Source organism: Schistocerca nitens, chromosome 5 (assembly GCF_023898315.1).
Source record: "Schistocerca nitens isolate TAMUIC-IGC-003100 chromosome 5, iqSchNite1.1, whole genome shotgun sequence".
Classification (NCBI taxonomy): domain Eukaryota; kingdom Metazoa; phylum Arthropoda; class Insecta; order Orthoptera; family Acrididae; genus Schistocerca; species Schistocerca nitens.
The window spans coordinates 171,872,354-171,884,663 of record NC_064618.1 but is presented as its reverse complement, the minus strand read 5'-3'; positions in this window follow the sequence as shown (position 1 = coordinate 171,884,663).

Below are 12,310 nucleotides of genomic sequence, written 5' to 3'. Positions count from 1 at the left end.
AGATTTAAATTAGCTTAAGAGTTGGTAGGCTATATAAGAGAATGAGTTGTGATGAATTGGATGAAATGCATTGACAAGGTATAAACAAATGTGAAATAAGAGGAAATATATATGAAATGAAGTTTTGGGTTCGACTGCAGTACCATATGTCACACTGAAAACAAACCTTGTCCTGTCCTTTTGTGTTATTCCACTATGTGTTTGTCTACCCTTGTGTATTTGTGTTTTTCCTGGCTTTATGTGTTTAGCTAATAAGATTTATGTTGTAGAATTTTTCTAGTACTAAAGTACATTCACTATGATGAGGAATACTGTTGTCCTCAAATATAATTTACATTAATAACATGTCCTTTTCTTTGTAAAAAGTCTACACATTATTAATGCTGTTCTGTTTCAATTCTCATGTGTGAAATTAATGTTTCTAAAACTATTCTCACTATTTTATATATTTACTTATGTCATAATTCCTGTAACGCTGATGTATATGTCTATTTCTATTCTTTTGTAAAGCCTGTATTAATACAAATGTTATCTGTATTATTATGTTTTAATGATGTTTTCTGTATCTTTGTAACTGTATTCCCAAGTCGTAAATTTATAATTGTATAGTCACCAGTTCTTCAAATTAAGTTTCATTTCACTGCACACGTTTCTGTTGCTCATAGTATAATCACCATATGTGAGAAGTTGGGACTGTTAGTGCTTGCACGTGTGATAATAATTCAGCAAGGGACTGGTTAACAGCATTGCTGGTTCTAAGTACATTCCAAAAAGTTTGTGAGTGCACAGGTGGTGGTTCATGGACTTGCTATATTGTCCGCAAGACTCTTCGATGGTGATTGGGCATCTGCACAGTCGCAACAGATGGCTGCTGGCCGTCTCTACAAGGACTGCAGAGGGTTTGCACCTTTGATGACCCACCAATACCATTATTTCTACAAGGACTGCAGTGGGTCTGCACCTCTGGTGGCCCACCAATACCATACTCTCTACCAGGACTACAGTGGGTCTACTCTGTGATGACATACCTATATATTCTTCAACTTCGACTGACTCTGCTGTGGGTTTGCTCTGTTGTGGCCCATTACCTGTCTGCATGTCAAGAGTCAGCACTGTCTTTTCGTTGGAAGGACAACATTACTTCTTCAAGACAGCATGGAACTCCACTACTTCCGTGTGCATTTTCTTTTACTGCTCAGACTTTGTGTATAAAATTGTAATTAATACTGTGATCAATGATCAGGACTGTCTTTATGAGAACAATTTTTGCTTTTGACCAGCATTGTAACAATACGTGTGTGCATTTGATATCTTTGTTATTGTACTTATGAATTTTTTTTTTCAAATCTGCATTGGCCACTGCCCAAAACAATTTGCAAAATTTTTTGTGGGTAACATGGGGGCTATGTAAGTAGGCTGTTTAGGTTTTTATGATAGTAACGTCACCTATCGCTCTGTATGAAAATCACTGGCTGTGCTGTGTGCAGTCTGTGGCTAGTGAGCATTGTTGAAGTAGTCACTATTGTAGTGTTGCGCAGTAGGCTGTTAACAGCACGTAGCGTTGCGCGGTTGGAGGTGTGCCACCAGCAGTGGTTTGATGTGGGGAGAGAGATGGCGGAGTTTTGAGAGCGGATGATCTGGACGTGTGTCCATCAGAGACAGTAAATTTGTAAGACTGGATGTCATGAACTGATATATATATGATGACTTTTGAACATTAGTAAGGTAAATACATTGTTTGTTCTCTATCAAAATCTTTCATTTCCTAACTATGCCTATCAGTAGTTAGTGACTTCAGTAGTTAGAATCTTTTATTCAGCTGGCAGTATTGGCGCTCGCAGTATTGCAGTAGTTAGAGTAATGAAGATTTTTGTGAGGTATGTGATTCATGAAAGGTATACGTTATTGTTAGTCAGGGCCATTCTTTTGTAGGGATTTTTGAAAGTCAGATTGCGTTGCGCTAAAAATATTGTGTGTCAGTTTAGTGTTGATCAGAATAGGTGAAGAGCGAAATTTCTGAGTACGTTCAGTTCTCCTCAGTTGTTTGAAAATCAAATAATGTAAGAGGTTTATCAGCACAGTAATTCATTAATTTTTCAAAGGGGACGTTTCAGATGTGCGAAAGGAACTGTTTACTCGCCCAAGACCAGGGGATTTGTATGCGACTTCTAATCACGCTAGAACATTTTGTACCTCACTTTACACACACACATCACTGCGATTACGGCGCTTAGTGGCAACAATCACGAGATTCTTACATAGTATTCAAAACCAACCTATGTGAGCACTGAGTTATACCTAATGCAACCTGATCATAGGTACCGATTCTACATTAGGAACCCTGCGTGTATGACACTATAATTGCTTAATAGCGTTTTTGATCAGTCCATACCAAAATAATGTACAGTAATGAAATTTTTTAATCTGTATAATTAGCATCTCAGGCCGTAATTCCAGGCGTAGGTCCAGTGTGGCCAGCCGGGGTGGCCGAGTGGTTCTAGGCGCTACAGTCTGGAACCGCGAGACCGCTACGGTCGCAGGTTTGAATCCTGCTTCGGGCATGGATGTGTGTGATGTCCTTAGGTTAGTTAGGTTTAAGTAGTTCTACGTTCTAGGGGACTGATGATCTCATAAGTTGTCCCATAGTGCTAAGAGCCATTTGAACCATTTGGTCCAGTGTGTCTAGCACTTAGACAGGTTGACTACAGGCCCTCAACTAACCTCCTTCTATCCAAGACATGGCCATCAATTGCGGAGAGGCAGAACCATCATTCATCAGAAAACATACCACACTTCCACCCTGCCCTCCAATAAGCTCTCGCTTGACACACTGAAGTCGCAAATGGCGATGGTCTGGAGTCAATGGAATGCACTCTAATGCGACTGGTGCAAAATCTGAATCGACATTATCTTTCAAATGCAGAGATACGCCAACCAACTTGCGTTATGTCGCAAAACTCCTTCTTGGCGCTGTGATTTTCTTTTCCGTCAGTGTATTAATTCATAAAACTAAGTCGCAATACAAACTGGAAATGTGAGGACGCAACCAGCTTTCTTGTACCTCATTTCAAAGCTTAGCCTTGTGTTATTTTTAACCGGTGAGTCACTTACAGCATAGTACCTGCCTACTACATCTTTGTCCGTACGCAGTAGCTGGAGGTCATGCAAGATGCTAATCTAGAACAAGAGCTGGATGTAATTTATTACCAGCAGTAAGAGTCTAGGAGCCAGTGGCCATTTCATGTCCTTTTCATGCCCACGATTTCCAGAGTAGCTGTACTAACTCGCAGATAGAACAGTACAGTTCTTATTCCATCTCATTTTGTTTTTGGTGACAAATGTTATCAGGTAAGGTGCACGAACAGTAACAATGTATGTTAGTCATTTCCTTGAGTGAAAACGTAATTTTAATGTCTCTCGAACATGCCAAGTGATAACATTTTCCATTATACGTTTTACCGTTCAGATGCTACATGTCCGAGTTTAGGTTCATTAAATCGATGTTGACCTAGCACCAGTCTTCGTTTTTCAAGGTTTCCCCTATAAGTTTATTGTTTAATTGTGAGATACATTATCTGATTTTATTTCTTTATTATAGCGAACTGTAAACTATTGGTATATATTTCATTCATTTATTATGCTGCATTTGGTAACTACTAAGCGTATATAGCAAGTTTCTCATTTCGTTTCTCGACGAAACATGTATCGATGAAGTGTTTCTGCCATCTCATTTGTTTACAACAAAAATCACTACTACGTTGTGTAGTGCGGGTAAGAAGAATGAAGCAGATTCTGGTTTTGGGTCCAAAAGGACAAAAGACAGCACCCGAAGGGTACAAGTAACAGCACGAAAGAAAACTATAACAGCTATAATTTCTGCCGAAGACCCAAAAGACACCGAAAGACATTCAGTGGAAACACTTCGTTAGGCTACATAATAGCCTTCACTATTTTCTGTTTGTTCGTCAGCTCAGTCGCATTGTATGTATAAAATGACTTTTTCACCAGACAGATGTCTGTGATACAAATTCAAACTATTCTCCTGTTTCGCTTTTCTCACTTTCCCAAGGGATTGAAGACCATCGCACATATCACAGATCCAAGGACTAAAGCAAAACAAGGATTGCGCTAAATGTTTGACATCTTCAAAAGTCACTGCTGTATACATGAACACCAAATGAAGCACGTAATGTGTGTTTACTCGTAGCGTTGCGTGTAGAGTGGTGCATGAATACTTTCAAGAGTAAGTAGTAATACAAATGAACATGTGAAGAGGTATTCTTTAAAGAGGAGAACCTGTTCTAAAACATTGCTTATGCTACTTCATAATAGGTATGGTTTTACCTTTTACTTCTACTCGCGCATTTGAAACACTGTGCTTCGCTACAAGATGGCAGGGCGGTACACATTCATCAAATTAGCGTTTGAACATGTTACGAATTAGCACATAGTCTGGGGATGTATTCTATACTGATAGTTTTCCTTTCTGACAATGACAATTTTCCGAAAGGTGCAATTTACAGTTGATGCGGATAAATGAAGTGTGGTAGGTGGTATGTTGCTAAGGGACCAAACTACTGAGGTCATCGGTCGAATGAAGTGTGATTTAAACAGTTATATCAATGTGTAAGTGCATCATAATCTTACGTTTTTTGCAATTACCTTCACCTACAGAGTGTTTCAAAGCGTTTGCAACATATTTCTGGAGTGATAGATCATGTCATGTGGAACAACTTTTGTTAGGGACAAAATGTTTGATGGCGCTTCCTAGAGGCACAAGGTTACGCCCCTGAGAGGAGGCAGGGCGCAGACAAATCTGCAGTGTTCACATGCAGTATGTGCTGCCTATCATCCAGTCATCTGCTTTACGATAAAGGCAATAGGCGCAGAAAATTAAACTTATTGATTCGCTTCTAACAGTCTTTCGCTGCTTCTAGACACTCATTCAAATTGTTTCCTTGTTGAAATTCACTCTATCAATTTACTGGGGAAGATAGTATGCTGCGCAGCTTGCTAGTAGACCCCGCCAGTTTGGCGAAATCTCTTCGTCCCTGGGCCGGCGATCACTGACTCGAACAAAAGTTGCTCCTTGTGTCGTGATCTGTCATCCCTAGAACTATGTTGCAGAGATTTTGAAACACCCTAGATGTTCCCTGTATCGATCCGATCGCGACAGAGCTTTCTATAAATACGATCCAAAAAACCACACGCGAAAATGCAATTTCTTAAGGATCATATCTCCGGTTCCATTCATCACAGAGGTAAAGAGTCAAGTGTTTTCGATATTTCTTGCTCTAGTGACTATTTGTATACCTATCGGATGAACGGGCATACTGCAGCTATCCAACAGTATAGGGTCAAAATTTAAACATTACACACTTCCTCCAGCCCAGGTTAATTGAGAAAATAGGTTCGTTTTTTTGCCTCAGGTGTAGTCTAGGGTCGGCCTGAGTTGGCTTATAAAAACGCTATTAATTCATGAGCGATTCGCGAGAAAACACTGAAAAACAATGATTTTTTTAGTACCAAAAGTACCTATTGTGGGGATGGCTACTTCTATAGTTTCTGTTCGTGGCAAATCATCTTAACTTTTACCATATGTTCTCAAGATGATGTTCTCAGTGAACATCGAACATTTTTCGGTATAATTATCCGTACCCGATTGTCAGAGGTTAAAATTTAGCATAGTTATGCATGTGAAATGTGCATGTAATATCCCGTCTGAGGTGTAAACGCAGTTTTAATTGACGTAGTGAACACATGGCAAGAGGTCATCACAAGGGTTCCTAAGTCGCGAAACTAGCTTCTAGTCAGCGTCGTTTCACCAATAAAACTTTGACACGCTATATCCGTATAACAGGCTTTTCTCACCTACCCAGGCTGTCGTGACCTGGAAATTATTGGATGGTGCCAACTAGCGGCGTAAGTATCTTACAAAAAATTATTTCGTCATACGAAATTCTTTCACTTGCAACGCCCCCCCCCCCCCCACCCACCACCCTAGGTGTAGCGTAAAAATGTGGTGCGTTTTTATGTAACGTAGGTAAAGTGAACTTGCATTGGGAGACGATTTTATGCTAACGTTATAATATGCATACTTTTTTGTGTAAATGTGTCGAAACACTTTTGTGACCTACAGAATTCGTTTTATATAAGCGGCACATTGCGCTGTAACAGGGAGAAGAAGAGGATTAACTGAAAAGTGGGGAACCAGCTGTCTCAATCCTGATTTCGACTTCCTTATCGAAGATTTTGGTACGCGATCATATCCTCACTTCTTTGTGTTGGAAGAAAGTGGCACAGAGCTAGTGATAATGGAAGGGAGAGGGGACACTACCGCTGGAAGAGCAAGTCAGAGGACACGGTGGGAAAGATAAAGTGGCAATAAAAGAGGAAGAGAGATTGTTGAAGACAACAGCATTAGGAGTCAGAGGAGGAGAAGATAGTGATGTTCTGTGAGAGACAGTGGCAATAAAAGAAAAAGATAGATGAATGGAAACAGTGGCAGTGGAAGTGAAAGAGACAGGACACAATGGAGATGAAAAGAAGGGGTGAGTGGAGGCTTGGTGGGATTGAGTTCCTTTTGGGCAAGAACCAGAGCATCGCTTGAGCCGTGCTGCGGCTCGCGTTGGTGCCGTTGGTACATTGGGATCATGTGACAGGGATAGTGGCGTCTCGTTTTCTTCTCGCGTCTACTGGCGCCACTACAGTTGCTAGCGTTGTCTGACCGCAAGTGGCAGCAGCAGCGGTTATCGCTATATCGATATCTAGTACCCTAGTACTATCTTTGGGAGGACATCAAGTGGTTTCCAGGAAGGGAGTGTGTCGGGTAGTTCAGTTGGGACAGAACAGTGGTGAGTTCAGACAGCGTGAGAACATCCCGGAACCGATGGCGGCATGCAGGCACTGCTGGATCGAGGACTGTAGTTGCGAGGGCGACAACCTCGTTCTTCACCAGACCCAGGTCGTTTGAGTTGAGTGAACATTAACCCAATAGTGAAACCTCTACTATTTCGAGATCATACCGTTTGTTCGTACGATGCTGCTCGCAGGGACGCTGAGACGAAGAGCAACGAGTGGAGTGTTTGGAGTTGCCGAAAGTAATTAGCCGTCCTCCACTTCCTATCATTAATCATTGAATTCCTTGTGTTTATTGATGAAGTTCAACCAGCGGTATTTTTCTGTCCAGTGGCCGCTAACGCCCCAGTTACCTGCCCTGGAGGTTAGCGTATTTTCGCGGCAGTGTACCTTTCCTCGTCTTGCCGCTGGTGTCCGGTAAGGCGAGTAGTTCGACAGCCTCCTTGATTGTGGTTCGGATATTTGTTTCCTTTGGACTACTTTGGTCGTGGTGGATCCTTCTGCTTCTGGATGTTCTAAACATCGTATTCTGAACACGCAGTACTGTCCGTCGGTTCCACCTTGCCTGGGTTATTCCATCGTTTTGTTGGTTATCAGACGTCAGGTAGATGTTGCGAGAGTGTTGGCCGGCTTTTAAACTGTCACTAGTTTGAGTGGCCATCCAGTTAAGTGAATTCAACTCTTGGGTGCCTGTCTCATCGCTTACGAAGTTGAGCGACTTTCCCAGGTCAATCCTTGGAGTACTGTCTGAGACCCACTTGTCTCTTGATTTGGTCAGACTGTGATGATTGTCAATAAGGCCTTCAGCCGTGAATACAATTTGTCTCAAGAATTTTTGTTTAGATATTGTCTCTTAATATGGTTGTCCCTTTTAATAATATTTTAGTAAGAATTGGCTATCTAGGCCTTCAGCCGTCAAATTGTTTTTGAAAAATTACTATTGGGGCCTTCACAAATAATTAGAATATCTTGTCAATAAAGCCTTCAGCTACAAATGGAAATTGACTTAAGAATTTTTAATTAGATATGGTCTTAACAGTCAAATTTGATAATTGTTCCTTATTGTCAACCTTATATGCAATTGATTCCAAATAAAATGTACGTGATTAAAAAAAATAATTGAGAAACCAACAATAACTGAAGTAAGGCCCGGTCCACACCCAAATCTGCCTTTTCCTAAGTACCATGTTTCATCGCTGATGTTTATAGATACTTCCAGAATGTCAACGGAGAGCTGACAGTGAACAAAAGCATGGTGTGTTTTTGGGTAAGGCGTCTGTTATCAGCGCAACAAGGGCTCGAAAACCTGTCCCATCTCTCGCATGGCGGCCGGACGTACACAGCCGTGACTCCTGCAGAGATGGAACGTGCGTACACTCTCGTCCGGTACAGCCAGGGCGACAGTCTTCTGGGACTCTCTGAAGGGATTCGTCTGTTAGGTGACCTCCCTCATGGTGGAAAAATCATCTCTGAAGTGTATTGTGATACCTTCAGGAAATGGAAGAAACGAGTTCAGAGTGCTCGTCAAAGCAAAAATGCAAACGAACTGCTCCTTCTCCATGACAATACTAGGTCTCACACAAGCCCGAGAGGACCTCACAAAATCTCGATGGACTGTTCTTTGTCATCCACCTTACAGCCCCGATCTCGCACATTCCGACTTCCATCTGTTTGGCCCACTGAAGGTTTCACTCGATGGGGAGCAGTGGCCTACGTGGATGATGGGGAGGCTATCGACGCAGCAAGACGTTGCCTCCGATGTCGACCAGTGGAGTGTTACCATGCGGGCATACAGGTGATCCCAAAAAGGTGGCGTGCGGCTGTGTAACTGAACCCAGAACATGTTGAAAAATACGGTTTTGTAGCCACAGGAGGCGGGAATAATACGGTGTATTGGAATCCTGAATAACACCAACTTTCTTAGAGAATACAATGTGATTCATTACTTATTGAATGCCCCTGTTATAAATGGTGTATACAAATTAAGAAATATAGTATTAAAATGCAAATTCTGTGTAATTATTTAACTCAGAACTTAATTAAAACAATATTTCTCTTCATATGTCCAGGAACCCGTGGTCTAGGGGTAGTGAATTTGTTTAGTAATCAAAACGTCCTCGGTCATGGGTTCGGAGCGTGCCGCCGCTTACATGTTGAATAAAAACTATCCGTTTTGGTGAACGAAGACTTCCGGCAAAAGAAGTCACCCTCATTTTGCCAATGGTCTGGTCAAAGAGGGCGCAGGAGCGGACAGAGGTTCAGGACACTCTCTTGCCCTGGGATGGGAATGGGAAACTGCCCATAAAGGTGGAAGAATCAGCGTAATTAGCGGAATGAGAATGAAGAAGGCACATAATGTGCATCCACAGGACACGTGGCCTACAGTTGAAAAAGTGTTATGATTTCTCCATTGTCAAAAGATTCCGAAATAGTCTCCCTTTCGGATCTCCAGGAGAGGACAGCCAAGGGGCAGGTGACCATGAGAAAAAGATTGAGTAACCAACTACGAGCCGAGGTGTGCAATATCAGAAGCTTGAATGTGGTACGGAAGCTAGAAAATCTGTAAACGGAAATGTAAAGGGCCGACCTATATATAGTATGGGTCAGTGAAGTGAAATGGAAATAAGACAAGGATTTCTGGTCAGATGACTACAGGATAATATAAACAGCAGCGGAAAATGGTATAACAGAAGTAGGATTCATTATGAATACGAAGATAGGGTGGAGGGTGTGTTACTGTGAGCAGCTCAGTGATAAGGTTGTTATTATCAGAGTCGGCAGCAAACCAACACCGACAACGACGATTCAGGTATACATGCCGACGTAGCAAGCTGAAGATGAAGAGACAGAGAAAGTATATGAGGATACTGAACGGGCAATTCAATATGTAAAGGGAGATGAAAATCTAGTAGTCCTAGGGGACTGGAATGCGGTTGCAAGGGAAACAGCAGGAGTAACTTTTACGGAAGACTATGGGCTTGGAGTTTGGACTGCGAGACGTGAGAGACTAATCGAGCTCTGCAATAAATACTGGCTAGTAACAGAGAATGTTCTATTCAAGAATCATAAGAAGAGGAGCTACACATGGAAAATATACGGGAAAATTTAATCTAAATTACATCGTAGTCAGGGAGAGACTCCGAAATCAGGTACTGGACTGTAAGGCGTACCCAAACCCAGATCACAGTTTAGAAGTGACGAAGAGTAAGCTGAGGTTTAAGAGACTGCTAGGACGAATCAATACGCAAAGGAGTGCTACGAAAATGATGAAGCACGCCTGGAGTTCTCTAAGGCTACAAATATTGCGGTAAGGAATATCTTATTACGCAGTTCAATTAAAGTGAAATGGACTTCTCTAAAAAGGGCGATCACAGAAGCTGAAAAGAAAAACCTAAGTACAAAGAAGGTGACTACGAAGAAACCATGGACAAGAGAAGAAATACTTCAGCTCATCGCTGAAACAAGGAAGTACAAAAATGTTCAGGAAAATTAGGAATACAGAAATATGAGTCGCTTAGGAAAGAAAGAAATAGTGCAGGGAAACCAAGGCGAAACTGATGCATGAAAAATGTGAAAAAATCGAAAAAGAAATGATTTTCCGAAGGACTGACTCAGAATATAGAAAAATCGAAACAACCGTCGGTAACCTTAAAAGCAAGGATTGTAACATTAAGAGTGTAATGGTAATTCCGTCGTTCAATGCAGAGGAGAGAGCGGGTGGGTGGAAAGTGTTGTGGATTGGCTAGAGCGCCAACCCACAATCAGAGGAAGCCGAAAGGCACGCGTTTAAGCTCATGCAGGATGGCGTGAGGTCTGGAACAGGACAAGTAATGGAGACTAGCAAATAAAGTACGTAGCTTCTGGAATACTTAACTTTAATCCATAATTGGTGAACATCGCCCTTGACGGTACATGCATCACAAAAGCTGAAGGCTATGCTAACTATTGTCTCGGCTAATGAGAGCGTAATTTGTCAGTGAACCATCGCTAGCAAAGTCGGCTGTACAACTGGGGCGAGTGCTAGGAAGTCTCTCTAGACCTGCCGTGTGGTGGCGCTCGGTCTGCAATCACTGACAGTGGCGACACGCGAATCCGACGTATACTAACGGACCGCGGCCGATTTAAAGGCTACCACCTAGCAAGTGTGGTGTCTGGCGGTGACACCACAGAAAGAGGACATTGAAGGCCTCTACGAGGAGGGAGAGTTGTGTGATGTGTTAGAAGAAGAAACTGTAGTCGATAGGAAAAAGGTAGAGGATGCAGTAGTAGAATAACAATTTAAAAGCGCATTGGAAGACTTAAGATCAAATAAGGTGGAAGGGATAGATAACATTCCACCTGAACTTATAAAATGATTGGGGGAAATGCCAACAACACGATTATCCACGTTGGTGTATAAAACGTATAAGTCTGGCAATGTACCATCTGACTTACGAAAAAATATCATCTCCACAATTCAGAAGATTGAAAGAGCTTATAAGTGCGACAATTATCGCAGAATCAGCTTAACAGCTCTTGTACCCAACTTGCTGACAAGAATAATATACAGAAGAATGGAAAAGAAAACTGGGGATCTGTTAGATGACGATTAGTTTGGCTTTAGGAAAGGTAAAGCAAAGAGAGACAGTTCTGACTTTACGGTTGATGGGGAAGCAATAGTAAAGAAAAATCAAAATACGGTCATAGGCTTTGTCGATCTGTAGAAATTGTACGGCAATGTACAATGGTTCAAGATGTTTGAAATTTTGAGAAAAATTGGGGTAAGGTATAGGGAGAGAAGGGTTATATACAACATGTACAAGAACCAAGAGGGAAAAATGAAAATGGAAGATAAAGAACGAAATGCTCCGATTGAAAAGGGCGTAAGACAGGCATGTAGTGTTCCGCTGCTACTGTTCAGTCTATACATCGAAGAGGCACTGATGGAATTAAAAGAAAGGTTCAAAAGTGAAATTAAATACAAGTTGAAAGGATATCAGTGATAAGATCGCTAATGATATTGCTGTCCTCGGTGAAAGTCAAGAAGTGCAGGATCTGCAGAATGGGGGAACAGCCTACTGAGTACAGAATACACATTGAGAGTAATTCAGAGAATACGACATTGCAGTGCCAATGTTATTCTGATTATGATGCAATGTTCCTTTAGGAACAGGCATAGCGGCGACTACGGCCGTTATGAAATTGCCAATAAGGACAACCATTAGCTGTAGAATGGAATGATGACGAAAATTTTAGCCGGACCAGGAGTCGAATATTGCGAGCGGTCGCCTTACCATTTGGCTATCAGTGCACGACTCACGGCTAGACCCAAACTTCCATATGTCGTCAACAATGCTTCTACGACCTGTACTCGTACATCCATTATATGTATTCTCGTACAGGTCAGACGTTGTACTTGATAGTCGCTTGCCGGGGATCGGCAGATAAATACGATATTGCAGTGACTGTGTTA